Source organism: Channa argus, chromosome 11 (assembly GCF_033026475.1).
Source record: "Channa argus isolate prfri chromosome 11, Channa argus male v1.0, whole genome shotgun sequence".
Lineage (NCBI taxonomy): Eukaryota > Metazoa > Chordata > Actinopteri > Anabantiformes > Channidae > Channa > Channa argus.
This window is the reverse complement of record NC_090207.1, coordinates 21295983-21313286: the sequence shown is the minus strand read 5'-3', so window position 1 is coordinate 21313286 and position 17304 is coordinate 21295983. Positions and strand designations below refer to the sequence as shown.

Sequence of the window (17304 nt, the reverse complement as noted above, 5' to 3'; positions counted from 1 at the left end):
GATCTGTGTAGAGATTTGTATATTCTTTTTTCACTGTAATGTTTGTGACACATCACAATGTCATTATTTTCAGTGCCATTTTCATGTCAGGGACTCTGATTGTGCTAATGCTATGACTTTAAGATGCAAAGGTAGATCTTGATCTAAGTGAGATGACCACACAAATATTTAACAGTTCCCACTCATCTTTTCACTTTCAGGCTTCAGTCTGACTTGAATTCCTTCTGCTATTTATGCAAAATGTTTCTTGTGATTACCAGTAGAAACCTGTATTGGCAGAGTTTGGTCCTAAGCACAGTGGATATTCTCCCCAAAATCAATTGACAAAATGTAAAGAAGTAGCACAGTTGGACGGGACATAACTCGAGGTGACAAAGTACACGCAACAAAGTTTTTTCCAAAAGTCATATACGAGCAACAATGTCTTTTATAAGCTGAACATTTTTTTTCCCTTGTCGTTTTATAAACTGAACGTTTTGAAGTTTAAATGGTGTTTCTAGCTGAAATTATGCCAAAGTAGCTAGGTGGCAAATAAGTAAGGAAGTCAGAATAATAAAAGATCATGATGACAATAATAACTATAATGGGCATTTCCAACAGAAAATGCGTGTGATTGCTGCAGCCATCCTCGAATCTGCAGCTCTGAACATTGTAGAAGCGACAGCACTCGAACAAAACAATAAAAATCATTTGCAGTACATCCAGCGGAGCAATAGAGGCAACACTGTAATATGTGAAGCATTTCATCATTTTAGCATGTGTAGTTTTTGAGATATTGCTGTTTGATGCTGTGAGATTGGAAGTGACAGCACATGAAACAATGAAGACGTTTTCAATTGCTATTCACGAACTCTCCAGCAGATGGCAGCCTGTCATGAGGAATCAACTGTTGCCATCTTACCCTCTCAACACTAATGAAGTTCTGAAGATAAGATGACAAAAATGGAGAAACTTCTCCAATGGAGAAAAAACGTGAAATTTAACGCATGCGTTCAGGGCAGTTTCCTGCACATATGTGTAAAGTGTAAACTAAATTCTACGTTAATTACTTGGATTAGTTTTTATTCCTCGTGGGCTGTGGTCATGTTTTACTGTGCGTGGTTTTGCTGTAGAGATCTGAGAACTGCATGTACTGCAGTGACTTTTCCACCAAATGATTTATAAAAAAACGTATCTTACTTATGCTGTTATTTTCCATATAGTTTAATATTATAATTCACTTAAAGACCAAAGACCAGTTATGGACCATACTCGGTCTATAAATGTCACCGGATGTTTTCAGTGTAAGAGTTACGTTTTTCATGCGGATCTGTAATTTTTCTTTAGTATCAGCTGTTGGCTAAACTACAACAACCACCTCCCACAGCTGTCAACGAGCTCATTTTTAGACTATTTTCTGTTTTAAAAATTCACAATTGGCGCAGTTTATGAAAACGTGAATTCTTTATTTTCTCCTTTTGTCGCTGCCCTGATTCCTCTGTCAGTCTGTCAGCTGGAATTTATTATTGTTATTATCATCATCATCATCATCTCCTCATAGGCTACTGTGTCCAACATGTAGTTCAGTGTTGTTTAGAACAGTTAATTTTAGACTAATCTAATCATGAAACCTAATCTGAAGCTGTTTGTACAGAATAATCTCTGGTTAATAAACTACCAGCACAACCCACTGCCTGTGTTTAACTGTTTAATGATCATGTGTTAGTAACTATGTCCACAGCCTTTTCCTGGTGAGATGGATGTGAACACAGATTTGCTGACTTTAAAAATCCTGTCCAGTTTAAGTGTAGGACATATTTAATAGAAACTTCCTCCACCACGTGTTTGTTACAGCAGCTCCTGTTCACGGCTGAGGAGACAATCAGTCTGTTGTCGTTGTAAGGTTTATCTTCAGTTTTCTCACATAAACAGTGATACAATGCATATAAGCCTCAATTTTATTTTATTGGGAGAAGTTAAAATAGACACACTCTGTACACTCAGGGCTGCAGAGACAGATTACTGCTCAAAGTGACAAACTGACCTTTAACCTATCTCCCAGAGGAAGGGGAGCAAACCCTCTCCTTTCTTAGATCATGTGTTGGAAAGCGTAAATCAACTTTCTCTATGAGCAAAGACTCAAAGTTGTCATGTGACATGTAAATGCAAATGGAAACAGAACCTCTGCCTTTAAGTATAAATGATCCACATTCCCCTGCAAGAGGACCACACTGAATCCTTATCAAGATCCAACCCAGAAGGTCCTGACATGGATGATATACTCTCTTCTGCACCTTTACCTTCATGTAAAACCATAAAAAAGGAAGAGATTGACTTGAACTTGGTACAAGTCCAGTATATCTATAAACTAGCGTCATACGTTTCTTGAAATCTGAATAACAAGTTTCTGTAAGTAATTTTAATCATGTTTGATCTAAGTCTGTTAAAAATTCGATGAAAATCGCAAAGATAACTTCAGTTGAGGCTGGACCCTAACTCACCTCATCATGTCTCTAATTATTTTCCCTTGGTTTATTTATTTTTTTGTTAACCTTTGAGTACAGTGAGTCATTCTTAGTTATAGTTTTCTCAAAGCCAAGTTTATCTTTTGCTAAGTAAGTAAGAGTGTGGGGAAGCTCTGACAGTGTCCCTCAAGGACGGACTCTCCCTTTTGGTCCTGAAAACCTTCAGTTTGAAAAAAGTTTCTTATATTTCCTGTGTTCAAGAGCAGTATTTCAACAAACCAAGTTCATTTTTTTAATTTTAATGACCTGTATTTATCTTAGTACTTATTAGATCAGTGTTCATCTCTTATAACTGCTCTGGTATTGACGACCATTGACATCACAGCTGAGGTGGACCTACAGTAACTACAGCTTTACCCGAACATAGGGTTGTTTTATAAAATTATTTTACCTTCATTTATCTCTGTGGACTCTACACAGACTGTGGTGTCCTCACCTTTACATCTTAGACATAGCTGCTTTTTTTTGTTTTTGTTTTTTCTTTTGAAGAAATTTCAAGTCAAAGTTCCTACTTACCACCACACTTGTTTTATCAGAACACACATGAATTTCCTGCTCACATAGTATTTGATGCTTAATAATTGAATAAGTTGGGGGCAATTATAAATCACACGTGTTCTTGCATTAAATTCTTTTTGTATTTTGTTTAATTGGTATTTCGCAGCACCCACTGCTTAAATGAGACAAGTGTTTAAAAACTGTTCCAATTAATGTTGTTTCCATTAATATTGGTCGGTTCCTATGAATTGTTTTCTTTGCTGACACAGTAGTACTGCCTGTAGTGATGCTTTACCATCCGAGGATTTGAACAAATTGTGTATGTGCCAGTGTCTATAGCACAAACATCAACTATACCTCTTACATTCTTCCAGTGGGGCCTAGAGCTTTTATTTGCACCGATCTTTGCCTTTGGTGTTTGCTTCCAGAAAACATTTGTAACATGGATTCTTTATCTAAATTGTACCTTGGGACTTATTTCAAACTGCTTTCCTGAGTTCAGACTGAAGCTTTTAACTTTCTCTGTGCTCTCTTCATACCACCTATTATTGATTAGCCTTTGTTGCTCTTTGTGTACAGTGACCATGGCCGAAGTTTGCCCCTTCACATGATGGTGGGACTTGGAAGATCAGCAATGCCAAAGCTTCGAGTGGGAAGAGGACGTCCACTACTTCCATCTTCTTAAGGACACTTTGGCTTGAGATAAACACTACAACTCCATTTGTAAAGGTGACTGTGGTTGTGTGTTGTACTGGAGTTATAACTTTCTCTGTGTATTCTCTTCTGCTCAGTGAGTCACCCAATAATGCTGGAACCAAGGGAGCTTTTATAAATATTGCCTCAAACCACATCCTGATCCACTGCAGGAATTAAGTTGTTTATCAGTACCAGGTTACATTTATGTACATTTTGTATCATTTAACAAAACTTTTCAGCAGCCATTCCTGATGTTGATAGTGAATTTATTTTTAAAGCACAGTGTAAATATGAAATCGACATGGGGGTTGAAAGCTACGTTTAAACTGAAGCACTAGTGTTGATCAAATCCAGCTACTAAGCAATTTTAACCAATAGGTGGTTTGCTCAAGACTGTCAGTCCAAGGAAGCTAAATATATTTTATATTATCTTTCAGTCCAAACGTTGAATCAATGGCGATGTGTTTCAGCATGATAAAAGATCACCGCTCAACCACAGGGGAAGTAGTGGCTTTTGATGGCTCCATACTCTACCTGCCAGTTCAACTGAATGACGTAGGTATCACAGTCAGATTTTAGGGCAGCAGAGTTTCACAAAATTCATAGTTTACTTATATTCTAGTTTTTTTTTGGTTCACTGTCTTTGGTCAAGGACCATCTGCCATGTTTCCACCAGTGGCGGATGAAAACACTTGTCTAAAGTGCTACTTTTCTGCCTCTTCCCTTGTGCCTGTTTATCATATTACAACCATGAATATCAAATCTAAAGGGTCAGAATGTTTTACTCAAACCAACCTTAGTTTAATTTAAAGCTCAGCTTTGAAAGAACTGTTGTATTGTCATATAATGTTTAATTATTTAAAGGCAGTTGTTACTGTTAGTTGATTTAGCTAACTAACTCTTTAGACTTATGGTAAATTATTAAACAACACACATTTTGCAACACTGACAAAACATTCTGTCTCTCATCCACTCAGTCATTTGATCATGACATGTTTAATTTTGTTTAGTATTTTATTAAACAATATTCCTACTTGAAGAAAACCCCAATTCTATTATCTTACTGCTGTAATTTGTGTTTTTAGTTGTATCTGTATGTGTTAAATGGTCTTTCTGATCTGTTTCACACAAAGCCAGACTGCTTTAGAAAATTAAACTCTTTAACACTTTGAGAATGTTTAACGAAATAACGTGATTTGATGTTCTTTTGTTAAAGGGTAACGAAGATGATTGGACTGAAACTGGTGGGGTGAAATCATTATGATGCAGAGAGCGCGATAATACTTGGAAATCATTGGTTAGTTCTAAGTTACACTTTAACATCAGGGAGCAGACACTAGTGACACCCTGACAACCGTGGCCTATTTATTGTCCGGTTTGTCTGTTGGAGGCAGACAAACTATGGCCGGGCTATTCAACCAGTATCGAGCGCACAGATGGGCGCCTATACCTATACCTACATTGTGTCTGACGGAATGACTCTGTGCTGGATGTCATGTGAGTACACACTCAACAGCAGCATATAAACATAGGCAAGTTCACAAAAATGATTTATTTCTGAAGTATTTTTTTTCTAGCATTGGAATTACCGTGTAGATAATTTTATATTATTGATTTGTTGCAGCAAATCATTACTGGAGAGATGCTTTTGGTTCCAGAGCTTTCCTTCATGACTGGAATCCCTGAGAAAATGAGGAAGGACTTCATAGCTATGAAGGTGGGTTTCATGTGTCAGCACCATGTTCTGGTCCTGTTAGCTTTGTCTTATACCTTCAGACCTCAGAATGGAATGTACCTTTAGGATTAAGAATTGATTCTTATCAAAAGCCTCGTTCCACATGCAATGGAATCATGACATTGTCTTGACTTTATTCAGAGGGGGAGTATGTGAGAATACAGCAAGAATTTCTGTATAGGATACGAATAAGTATACAGTACAAATAAGTATACAATCAACAAACAATTGCACTGGGGTTGATGTTACTGCACTGTGTTACAGTCAGTAGTAGGAATGTATATTATAGTGAGTATTGGTTCACTGGGAGCAGCTCGGGTTGTAAAGTCTGACAGCAGCAGGGAGAAAAGACTTACAATATCGCTCCTTTAGGCACTTAGGATGTAACAGTCTGTCACTGAGGGAGCTGCTCAGAGATGTCAGTGTGTCATACATGGGTTGAGATTTGTTCTCCAGCTGGGATGATAGCTTGCCTACCATCCTCCTTTCTCCCACCTCCTGTACTTTGTCCAGGACTGAGCTGGCCTTCCTGAACAACTTATGCTGTAGAGATGCTACTGCACCAGCAGACTATGAGGCCACCGCAGAGTCAGGTCTCCAGTAGTGATCCTTGCTCTCCAAAAGACCTTAGTCTCCTCAGCAGAGAGAGTCGGCTCTGTCCTTTCCCATAAAGGGAGTCTGTGATATCTGTCCAGTGCAGTTTACTGTTTAGGTGAACAGCCAGGTATTTGTGGGAGACCACTCTGTCAATGTCCTTTCCCTGGATGTTCACCAGTGATGGTGAAGAGTATGTGTGTCAGCAAAAGTCCGGCACAATATAAAGAGCACAATTAGAAAAGGCAGTCAGAATATTAGTTCAAATCATTATTTTTAATTATCAGATTATCATATGATACTATTTTGTCTTACGTCATATGGCTTTAATGTAAATGTATTGTTTGTTGCATAACACAGTATTATTACTTTGTCCCACTTCAGGTTAACATTCAAGATTTGCCATTTGTACTGGAACTGGCCAGGCCCCATTCCTGTTCCAGCACCATGCAAGGATGCCCACAAACTGGCTTTCCTGTCTGGTCAGTACCTGCACTTGGAACCAGCCATCCAGCTTTCAGATAAGCTGTTTTATCTTTGAGCTGCACATGTTGGCTACAACAAGCAGAGGAATCCAGTCACAGCAAAGTCAGCTATGAAGATAAACATTAAAGAGAGATCTCTACATCAAAATCCCATTGGAATTAGAACCTTGATACAAAAGTTTCCCACACCAGGAAAAAAAAATGTTCATGCTATTTTACAATATTGGAATAAATGCAATGTATCATTTAAGAGCATGTTCCATTAAAGACCAATGTGCTTTAAGTATTGACCCAGGTTTTGCAAAGTTTTGACTTGAGTTTTTAGTATATTTGTAGCCAGTTCCTGTACTATAAGTATTCTAAAACTTTCACAGACATTTACAGTTCTGTACTGTCAACCGTTTATGTCATCACACAATAAAAAATTAAATCCTAGAATGGATCTGTGTAGAGATTTGTATATTCTTTTTTCACTGTAACGTTTGTGACACATCACAATGTCATTATTTTCAGTGCCATTTTCATTTCAGGGACTCTGATTGTGGTAATGCTATGACTTTAAGATGCAAAGGTAGATGAAGATTCAAGATTCAAGATTCAAAGTGTTTATTGTCATATGCACAGATAGAACGCATGTTTCCCTGTATAATGAAATAAAAATAATGAAAATAATAATCTTACTTTCCCCTCCACTCTAAATTTCATACAGTAAGTAAAATGAGAATTGACAAAAAATAGAAATAAACTAAAATACAAATAAAATAAAAATAAGAGCAAACAAAATAAGAGCAATCAGGCAATAAAGGTGAGGTAGTGCAGTTCTGGAAAAAAATTAGTGTGCAAATACAAAATGTGATTCGTAAGCTTACTTGATCCAAGTGACTTGACCAAACAAATATTTAACAGTTCCCACTCATCTTTTCACTTTCAGGCTTCAGTCTGACTTGAATTCCTTCTGCTATTTATGCAAAATGTTTCTTGTGATTACCAGTGGAAACCTGTATTGGCAGAGTTTTGTCCTAAGCACAGTGGATATTCTCCCCAAAATCAATGGACAAAATGTAAAGAAGTAGCACAGTTGGGCGGGACATAACTCGAGGTGGCAAAGTACAAGCAACAAAGTTTTTTCCAAAAGTCATATACGAGCAATAATGGCTTTTATAAGCTGAACATTTTCTTTCCCTTGTCGTTTTATAAATTGAAAGTTTTGAAGTTTAAATTGTGTTTCTCGCTGAAATTATGCCAAAGTAGCTAGGTGGCAAATAAGTAAGGAAGTCACAATAATAAGAGATCATGATGACAATAATAACTATAATGGGCATTTCCAACAGAAAATGCGTGTGATTGCTGCAGCCATCCTCGAATCTGCAGCTCTGAACATTGTAGAAGCGACAGCACTTGAACAAAACAATAAAAATCATTTGCAGTACATCCAGCGGAGCAATAGAGGCAACACTGTAATATGTGAAGCATTTCATCATGTTAGCATGTGTAGTTTTTGAGATATTGCTGTTTGATGCTGTGAGATTGGAAGTGACAGCACATGAAACGATGAAGACGTTTTCAATTGCTATTCACCAACTCTCCAGCAGATGGCAGCCTGTCATGAGGAATCAACTGTTGCCATCTTGCCCTCTCAACACTAATGAAGTTCTGAAGATAAGATGACAAAAATAAAAGCACCCACCATAACGCCCCCCTGTGGAGAAAGAAAAGAAAGAAAAGTTTCATTCAAATCAGTCATTGCATTTTTTTAAAATTACAAAACGAGTTATATAACTGGCAACACGGTGGCGCTACAGAGCTCATACTGTAACGTGTTAAACATTTCAGCATGGGGCAGCTGCACACACAGTTTCATAACAATATCACTAATCACTAATAGAGATTAAAATAACATATACTACAGTGCATCCAGAAAGTATTCACATTTTATGTTGCCGCCTTATTCCAAAATGGATCAAATTCATTATTTTCCTCAAAATTCTATTAACAATACCACATAACCACAAGCCAAGTCATGAAGTCCAAGGAATTGTCTGTAGACCTCGGAGACAGGATGTTGACTTTGTCAGATGATGTGATGGACATAAGATTTCCTATAGATTGTGTCTCCGTCTCTCGTGATGAGATTTTATGCCGGATTTGTAAGTTTGATTCCAAAGTTCTTCCATGAAAGACCTATAGCCATCAATCAGCTTTAAAGTCTTCATTCTTTATTAAAATAAGTTCTCCTCTCTTCCCCTAGTTGGAAGCACAGGTCTACAGATCACCAGTGTTGGAAAAACTACACACGGTGGAAATTCTACGTTAATTACTTGGATTAGTTTTTATTCATCGTGGGCTGTGGTCATGTTTTACTGTGCGTGGTTTTGCTGTAGAGATCTGAGAACTGCATGTACTGCAGTGACTTTTCCACCAAATGATTTATAAAAAACGTATCTGACTTATGCTGTTATTTTCCATATAGTTTAATATTATAATTCACTTAAAGACCAAGACCAGTTATGGACCAAATTCGGTCTATAAATGTCCCCGGATGTTTTCAGTGTAAGTGTTACGTTTTTCATGCGGATCTGTAATTTTGCTTTGGTGTCAGCTCTTGGCTAAACTACAACCACCTCCCACAGCTGTCAACGAGCTCATTTTTAGACTATTTTCTGTTTTAAAAATTCACAGTTGGCGCAGTTTATGAAAACGTGAGTTCTATTTTTGCTCCTTTTGTCAAGCGCTGAGTCTGTCAGCTGGAATTTATTGTTATCATCATCATCATCATCATCATCTCCTCATAGGCTACTGTGTCCAACATGTAGTTCAGTGTTGTTTAGAACAGTTAATTTTAGACTAATCTAATCATGAAACCTAATCTGAAGCTGTTTGTACAGAATGATCTCTGGTTAAAAAACTACCAGCGCAACCCACTGCCTGTGTTCAACTGTTTAATGATCATGTGTTAGTAACTAACCAGACACAGAAGATGTGCAGGAGTCAGTGTCCACAGCCTTTTCCAGGTGAGATGGACGTGAACCAGGATTTGTTGACTTTAAAAATCCTGTCCAGTTTAAGTGTAGGACATTTTTAATAGAAACTTCCTCCACCTCACGTGTTTGTTACAGCAGCTCCTGTTCAGGGCTGAGGAGACGATCAGTCTGTTTTCCTGTTTGTACTTAGGTAAATCACCAGTGGTAACTTCTAAAATAGAAATTGAACACTGAACAGTTGGTTTTGTTTGATGAGTAAAAGACTGTAACTGCTGTTTTTCAGAGAAACAAATCACATTGATCAGGCTGCTCCGATGTGCTGTAAATAAAACACTGTTTCCCAATGTGAACACTTTAGAACATGTTGAGCCTCCTGTGGGCGCTGATCGCGCACGGAAGTCAAGCGGATTTTCACACCTGAGGACACTTCTCACTCGGGTGATCTCCCGCTGTGAGTTCCTTGTCTGAAAGGCCACAACGTCCAGAGTACGTGTCTCCTAAAATCTGTCTTCATGAACAAACACATTTTATTGTTTCTCCTCCTGTTACTGTAACCAAACCGTCGTATCATTTATCTGTTGTACCAGTAAACTATTTAAGGTGCGTTTTATCGTCAGTTTTCTCATGACATTTTTCTTGTTTAGGATGAATAGAATGAGAGTAAAACAGCACTAAAACAATTCCCATTACTCTCATCGTTGTTTTTAGATTCTTTAGATTTTTTCCATGGGACAGAATATATTTCCAGACTCCACCCAGTCTCATCCAGCGGAATATTTAGTGCCATATCAAAATAACCACAGCCTGATGAAGATTTAAAAACAAACACCAGCAGGTCAGTTATTCCCAGGTAAAAAGCGGTTTTATTTGTGGAATTAATAATGATGCATATGATTTAAACTTAAAATTGTTAGATCGATGTGATCACACAAACAGTGATACAACATCGCATATAAGCCCCAATTTTCTTTTATGGGGAGAAGTTAAAAACTCAGGGCTGCAGGGACAGATTACTGCTCAAAGTGACAAACTGACCTTTAACCTATCTCCCAGAGGAAGGGGAGCAAACCCTCTCCTTTCTTAGATCATGTGTTGGAAAGCTTAAATCAACTTTCTCTATGAGCAAAGACTCAAAGTTTGTCATGTTACATGTAAATGCAAATGGTTTTACCTTCATGTAAAACCATAAAAAAGGAAGAGATTGACTTTAATTTGGTAAAAAAAAAAACAGCATCTGTATGGACTCACATCATAGGTTTCTTGAAATCTGAATAATACGTTTCCAGAAGTAATTTAATCAGGTTTGATCTGGTCAAACTTGAAATCACAAAGTTAACTTCAGTTTAGACTGGACCCTAACTCACCTCGTCATCTGTCTAATTATTTTCCCTTGGTTTATTTATTTTTTTGGTAACCTTTGAGTAAAGTGAGTCATTCTTAGTTAGAATTTTCTTAAAGCCAAGTTTATCTTTTGCTAAGTAAGTAAGAGTGTGGGGAAGCTCTGACAGTGTCCTGCAAGGATGGACTCTCCCTTTTGGTCCTGAAAACCTTAAGTTCTAAGAAAGGCTGATGCTCTGAAATGCTTATAAATATGATCTGAATTTAACCTTTCAGCACGTTAGCACCTGTGATTAATCCCATTTTCTTTCACCATAACAGTTTATTATATTTCCTGTGTTAAACACCAGTATTCAAACCATGTTAATTCTTTACCTGTATTTATCTTTGTAGTTATTACATCAATATATAATCTTTTATAGATGTCAGCCAATTTGGCATTTATTTCTTTGCTTATAGAAGTCAGAAATTACTGCAGAAGATTATCTGCTGAAGAGCCTGCCTCTGATATGTGACTGATTAAGTTGATCTCGTTAGTCGATATTTTAGTGGTTTTAACAGTGTTCATCTCTTATAACTGCTCTGGTATTGACGACCATTGACATCACAACTGAGGTGGACCTACAGTAACTACAGCTTTACCCGAACGTAGGGTTGTTTAATAAAATTATTTTACCTTAATTTATCTCTGTGGACTCTACACAGACTGTGTTGTCCTCACCTTTAAATCTTGGACATAGCTGCTTTTTTCGGTTTGTTTCTTCTTTTGCACAAATTTCAACGCAAAGTTCTCACTTGCCACACACCACCACACACCACACTTTTATCAGAACACAAATGAATTTCCTGCTCACATAGTATTTGATACTGAATAAGCTGGGGGCTCTCAACCATGCCTACAAATCAAAAGGGTCAGAATATTTTCACTCAAACCAACCTTTCTAATAAATCTTAGTTTAAAGCTCAGCTTTGAAAGAACTGTTGTATTGTCATATAATTTGAAATTATTTAAAGGCAGTTGTTACTGTTAGTTGATTTAAAGTTGTATATGGAGGTGACTGATTTCCTATGAAGGCTGTGACATTACTAAACATAATATTGGATGCCCTTTTATTTGCACTTTCATTTGCACTTTTATTTCTGAACTGATAATGAGGAAATACAAATCAAAATCCAGATGACGAAGATTTTACTGCTTTAGAAAATTTAACTCTTTAACACTTTAAGAATGTTTCAATGAAATAACATGATTCGTTGTTCTTTTGTTAAAGGGTAATGAAAATGATTGGACTGAAGCTGGTTGTACGAAATCATTATGACGCAGAGAACGCAGTAATTCTTGAAAAACATCAGTTAGTACTAAGTTACACTTTAACATCAAGGAGCAGACACCAGCTAGTACCCTGACAACAGTGGCCTATTTATTGTCCGGTTTGTCTGTTGTAGGTAGACAAACTATGGCCGGGCTATTCAACCAGTATCGAGCGCACAGATGGAGTCCTGTACCTTCAATTTTTTTTGAGAATTAGTCTTTGCTGGACGTCATGTGAGTACACACTCAACAGCAGCATATAAACATAAGCAAGTTCACAAAAATGATTTATTTCTGAAGCATTTTATTTCTAGCATAGGAGCAGTAGATAAATTACTATGTAGATTTTTATAATATTGATTTTTTTGCAGCAAATCATTACTGGAGAGATGCTTTTGGTTCCAGAGCTTTCCTTCATGACTGGAATCCCTGAGAAAATGAGGAAGGACTTCATAGCTATGAAGGTGGGTTTCATGTGTCAGCACCATGTTCTGGTCCTGTTAGCTTTGTCTTATACCTTCAGACCTCAGAATGGAATGTACCTTTAGGATTGAGAATTGATTCTTATCAAAAGCCTCCTTCACACATGCACTGGAATCCTGACATTGTCTAGACTTTATTCAGAGGGGGAGTATGTGAGAATACAGCAAGAATTTCTGTAAAGGATAAAAAATAGTATACAGTACAAATAAGTATACAATAAACAAACATTTGCACTGGGGTTGATGTTACTGCACTGTGTTACAGTCAGTAGTAGGAATGTATATTATAGTGAGTATTGGTTCACTGGGACCAGCTCAGGTTGTAAAGTCTGACAGCAGCAGGGAGAAAAGACTTACAATATCGCGCCTTTAGGCACTTAGGATGTAACAGTCTGTCACTGAGGGAGCTGCTCAGAGATGTCAGTGTGTCATACATGGGTTGAGATTTGTTCTCCAGCTGGGATGATAGCTTGCCTACCATCCTCCTTTCTCCCACCTCCTGTACTTTGTCCAGGACTGAGCTGGCCTTCCTGAACAACTTGTGCTGTAGAGATGCTACTGCACCAGCAGACTATGAGGCCAAAACAGAGTCAAAGGTCTCCAGTAGTGATCCTTGCTCTCCAAAAGACCTTAGTCTAAGCAGAGAGTCTGCTCTGTCCTTTCGCATAAAGGGTGTCTGTGTTATTTGTCCAGTGTAGTTTACTGTTTAGGTGAATAGCCAGGTATTTGTGGGAGACCACTCTGTCAATGTCCTTTTGCTTTCCGTGCATTGATCTAGAGGCAGCTCTGCTGGCACCAGTCCACAAAGTCCTGGATCAGTTCTCTGTGCTCTGTCATCTGTGATCAGACAAATGATGACTGAGTCATCAGACAACTTATGCAGGTGACGGGTTTCTGAGCTGAACATGAAGTTAGGAATTAGGTTTATCTAATAAACTGGAAAATGTTTGCATGCTGAATAAAAAACAGCACAATTAGAAAAGGCAGTCAGAATATTAGTTCAAATCATTATTTTTAATTATCAGATTATCATATGATCTATTGTCTTACATCATATGGCTTTAATGTAAATGTATGGTTAGATGCATAACACAGTATTATTACTTTGTCCCACTTCAGGTTAACATTCAAGATTTGCCATTTGTATTGGAACTGGCCAGGCACCATTCTTGTTCCAGCACCATGCAAGGATGCCCACAAACTGGCTTTCCTGTCTGGTCAGTACCTGCACTTGGAACCAGCCATCCAGCTTTCAGATAAGCTGTTTTATCTTTGAGCTGCACATGTTGGCTACAACTAGCAGAGGAATCCAGTCACAGCAAAGTCAGCTATGAAGGAAAACATTAGAGATCTCTACATCGAAATCCCATTGGAATTAGAACCTTGATACAAAAGTTTCCCACACCATGAAAAAAAAATGTTCATGCTATTTTACAATATTTCAATAAATGCAATGTATCATTTAAGAGCATGTTCCAGTAAAGACCAATGTGCTTTAAGTACTGACCCAGGTTTTATAAGTATTATAAATATTCCACAGACATTTACAGTTCTGTACTGTTAACGGTTTATGTCATCACACAATAAAAATTCAAATCCTAAAATGGATCTGTGTAGAGCTTTGTGTATTCTTTTTTCACTGTAATGTTTGTGACACATCACAATGTCATTATTTTCAGTGCCATTTATGGATTAGTCCCCAATCCACCAATGGTTTTAGCAGTGCGCAGCTGTGAATAATCAATAATCCTGTTAAACAAAGAAAGCTGGCTGTAAGCTACCTGTCCAATTGGCCATATAGTACAGTTAAGTGAAAAAGTTTAAACTTATCAATACAAACCGAGCAATGCAAAAATTTGCATCCCCCTTGAAACCATCTACGTAAGATGGAAGCAGGTTTCTTTTTTTTCGTCAACATTTAACAAAAAAAATAAATTTCCAAAAAAAAGAATTCACTGATGCTTTGGCACTGAAAGGATTTTTCAAGTAAAGCTGAAAAAAGCTGAACTGTCATTGCTGAAATGGCTGAAAATGTATATACTTTTAGGCAAACGTCAAAGCCAATTTCCCTTAAAACTCTAAAAGCAAAAACTTCAAAGACAATTATGTGACATCACTGATTACATCATCAAAGGTATTAATTTTAAAAAGTGAAAACTAAATTATTATAAAAGATATTAAAGAGCCGTATATGAGTAATAATGCTGTATTATTGAATTGAGTTTGAGTTTGGTCCTAAGCACAGTGGATATTCTCCCCACAATCAATGCACAAAATGTATAGATGCAGCACAGTTGGGAGGTATATAACTCGAAGTGGCAAAGTACACGCAACAGAGTCATATACAAGCAGTAATGTCTTTTATAAGCTGAACGTTTTGAAGTTTGAATGCTGTTTTTAGCTGAAATATTCCCAATTAGCTAGGTGCCAAATAAGTATAAGAGATCATGATGATAATAATAATAATAACATATACGACAGTGTATCCAGAAAGTATTCACATTTTATGTTACAGCCTTATTCCAAAATGGGTCAGATTCATTATTTTCCTCAAAATTCAACAAACAAGACCCCATAATAACAACATGAAAGAAATGTGTTGAAATTTTTGCAAATTTATTAAAAATAAAAACCAAAACAAAAATAAAATGTACAAAAGTATTCATGGCCTTTGCCATGACACTCAAAATTCTGATGCATCCTGTTCCCACTGATCATCCTTGAGATGTTTCTACAGCTTGATTGGAGTCAACGTAGAAATGTAGTTTATTGGACATGATTTGGAAAAGCGTACATCTGTCTAAGGTACATAGCCAAGTCATGAAGTCCAAGGAATTGTCTGTAGACCTCAGAGACAGGATTGTATCGAGGCAATTTTGTAATTTAAAAATTCCTTCTGTCTTAGATTTCATATGCCCAAATCTGGATTCATAGTTGCCATGACAACATATCTTGTTTACGTTCAACTGCCAACATTTGTGTGTGTCTGAGAAACACTCTACAATGGTGAGTAAATGCTGTTGTCATTAACTACATTAATTAACAAAGCTGTTCAGTTAGCAGGCCAAGGGTAGCTGAGCATCAGTGAGAAGCAAAAAAAGGACAGTCAACTTAATGAAAAGATGTCAGTATCTGTATCTGGCTGATGCTTAACTAACAGAAATTGCTTAGCTAAGACTTATCAATTTTGTTTGTGTCTGTTCTGCCAATAAAGACTGATGGTAAAGCCACAAAGAAGGTGAAGAAGTCTCCTGCAATGGTGGACCGCTCTTCCACGTCAGAAAAATCAAAGGATGAGGTCAGAGCTGATGTCTAACTTAATGTAGTTAACTATCATAGCAAGCTGTTCAACGTTCAGTGATCAGCCACAGTATAAACGCCCCAAAGTAAAGTGGTGGACAGGGGTCAGCATGGGGGACACATTTAATGCTGACCATAACTGACAAGTGTCAGAATACACAGGTCATCACAGCCTGGGCAGCAGTGATCAGAGTGCCAATTCAGAACAGTGTCCACTATGTTAATGATGTGGCTAATGGGGGTATAATGAGATTGATATGAATAGAAAAATTAAAATGTCTTATCACGTTGTAATTTTGACTTGTCAAAACCCAACCTTACTGGGCTTCATTCAAAAATAACCAGATATTCAGGTGAAACCTAAACAATGTTAAAACATTTAAATAATCTCAGATGAATCCTCTCATTATCTTGAAATAGGCCTGTTCCATGAGGGACGAAAAATTGATTTCTCTTTGCATTGTGGTATGCAGGTCATAATTTGGCCCTTCTGATACAGAGTTACAGGTTTTACACAACCACAGGATATGTCTTCTGAGATGTTGGTTAAGAAATAAAGGACTACTCATTGCATTGTTAGGGTTGAATATCTTAGCTGTTGCATATAGAGATATGAAATAAATAAGCCCTTTTTGAAATTTGTTTCTGTAAAACCCCTGAATATAAGCGTTATACTTTAAGCATAATATGACCTGTTTAATAGAATTGCATTGACAAAAATTGTTTTCAAAAAAAGTAAACACATAGTATTTGTGTCATTTAATATTTCACAATATTAAAATTAAAAGCTGTTTTTTTTTTTTTAATAAAAACTATATTTGCTAAATAGGTCAATGTTAACATGAAACTTGTGAAGCTTCATAATGAGTTTGTCCAGATTTCTTTTTTTTTAATATGCTTAAAAAGCAGGGTGTCACAATTTGAAAATTGGCCATAAGTCTAGTGTCTCCCACCTTCCAAGTTTGGATTGAATTAGAGGGTGTCAAGACATCACTTTGGCACCCATCCCTGGGACTGGTATGTACTGCAATGCTTGCTTTGTTTTTTCCCAAGGTGGTTATTTTTAGTTTAATGTCATTTGAATAGCACAGAGCAGAAACAGGAGCTCTAGTTGCTCAGCTGTATGTGTTGCTTGGTGCCTCCTTCTGTGTGCATGTACAACAAATTGTGTCTGTGTTCAGAGCTTAGCAGCTGGCCAGACTGTACTTTAAGTCTGAAGTGATAATCTACTTGACAACCATAGTTGGTGAACCTAAGTCCAGTAGAATGTAGAAATTGTCCTTCATGTTTTAACTCTCATACTAACAAGCTGCATTCAGAAAGTTTTCAGACACCCCCCTTTTAGAAATTTCTGTAAAAAACATTTTTAAAAACACAAA

At 37.1% G+C, this 17304-nt stretch overlaps 2 long non-coding RNA genes across 2 annotated transcripts; both read left to right on the top strand.

Annotated features, from left to right (window-relative positions):
- The first annotated feature begins 5037 nt into the window (after window positions 1-5037).
- On the top strand, window positions 5038-6954 carry LOC137136589 (uncharacterized). The gene is made up of 3 exons (XR_010915604.1): window positions 5038-5195; window positions 5323-5415; window positions 6412-6954. It is a non-coding gene; the product is annotated as an uncharacterized lncRNA (long non-coding RNA).
- Window positions 6955-12258: 5304 nt separating this feature from the next.
- LOC137136336 (uncharacterized) lies at window positions 12259-14233 on the top strand. Its single transcript, XR_010915580.1, has 3 exons — window positions 12259-12377; window positions 12515-12607; window positions 13745-14233. It is a non-coding gene; the product is annotated as an uncharacterized lncRNA (long non-coding RNA).
- The last annotated feature ends 3071 nt before the right edge of the window (window positions 14234-17304 follow it).